We start from the raw sequence: 1,733 nt of genomic DNA, 5'->3' as shown, positions 1-1,733 counted from the left end.
AGCCAGGATGGTCTCGATCTCCTGACCTCGTGATCCGCCCGCCTCGGCCTCCCAAAGTGCTGGGATTACAGGCGTGAGCCACCGCGCCCGGCCAATACTTTAATACTCAAAATGTCTTGAAGTTGGTATCAGACTCCCATTTTACAGATAAAAATCCCAAGGACTGGAAAGATCAAGTGACTTGTTGAAGATGGAGGAGGAGTTTATTTGGTTATGGACCTCTAACCTGAACGATGGTTAGAAGTTAATAATGTGTAGCCTAACTCAAACCAAACTTCAGTTCATGAAAGTGAAAGGCAACACAGAGAGGGAAGAGACATTTACAATATATATATATATACCAGATCAAGGATCAACCAAATTATATACTAACCAGTAAGAGCCTTCCTTATTAACGGCTATGCTCATGACACTAAGAGAAATACACGGCATTCATGTTACAGGCATATGTCCACTGCTACGTCAAGCATTTCCATGCGCTCCCATTTCATTCCCACAAAAGCTGTACGACAGTAAAACTGTCTGGATTTTATGCATGAACGGGCTCAGACAGGTTAGGTAATTTGCCCCCACAAAACCTGCTAAAAACTCAAACTTGGATCTGACTCCTGCGGCTGTGCTATCTTCACAATGACCCCTTTTGAAGCTCCACCGCTGTCCCTGGACATTCAGATCATCACCAACGAACGCTCCTTGATGTTTAAACACGCAAGGGGTGGGCTAGGTGATTTCAGCTGTCCTTCACTTAAAACCCCTGAATTGCCTGGGCGTGGCGGCTCACGCCTGTAATCCCAGCACTTTGGGAGGCCGAGGAGGGCTTATCACGAGGTCAGGAGATCGAGACCATCCTGGCTAACAGGGTGAAACCCCCGTCTCTACTAAAAATACAAAAAATTAGCCGGGCGTGGTGGCGGGCGCCTGTAGTCCCAGCTAACTCAGGAGGCTGAGGAGGGAGAATGGTGTGAAACCAGGAGGTGGAGCTTGCTGTGAGCCGAGATCGTGCCACTGCACTCCAGTCTGGGCGACAGAGTGAGACTCCAACTCAAAAAAAAAAAAAAACAAACCCTGAATTCTGTCACATCTTTGTTGAGGACAGAGGTCAGCTTGACCTACACTGATTTTGGAAGTTTGGCTCCTACAGCCATTTTAAGTTTCACTTTGGAAAGAGCTTAGTAGATAAATAATCAAATCACAAATGAGTCAGAAAAGCTGAACAGAGAGACTGATAAAACAATTCTAAAAAGTTTCTACAAATAGGAATAATTTTTGAAACTTAAGTGAGTTCTACTTAACCCAGGGTTAAGGAAAAAAACTTACGAAACTCACAGAACACAATACCTCCTGGATGGCAATATAAATTTGAAAAAAAAGATTAACACAATGAGTAACAACAGAACTCCAAATACAAACAAAAAACAACAACAAAAAAACAAACAACAAAGGCAGGAAGCACACCACCTGCTGCAAGGTGTATGGGGCAGAGGAGGAATCAAATCCTGCAGCACACACCTCGGCTACAATCACAGAATTCAAGAATAAATGGGCCAAAGGAGCAGACATCCTGACTCCCGATCAGAGGTCATTCCAAGGGCTTCGGAAATCTTTTGCTACCATGGCACAACTGGGTTTTCATTACTCTTCCTGATCATGTTCATATATTTATTTGTTGCCCTTGAGACGAATAGAAAATGAAAAGGCCCCAGTCTCTAGAAACAAGCTCCAGAGTTGCACCA

Source organism: Colobus angolensis, unplaced genomic scaffold (genome assembly GCF_000951035.1).
Source record: "Colobus angolensis palliatus isolate OR3802 unplaced genomic scaffold, Cang.pa_1.0 Scaffold170, whole genome shotgun sequence".
Taxonomy (NCBI): Eukaryota; Metazoa; Chordata; class Mammalia; order Primates; family Cercopithecidae; genus Colobus; species Colobus angolensis.
Note: the sequence above shows the minus strand (reverse complement) of the source record.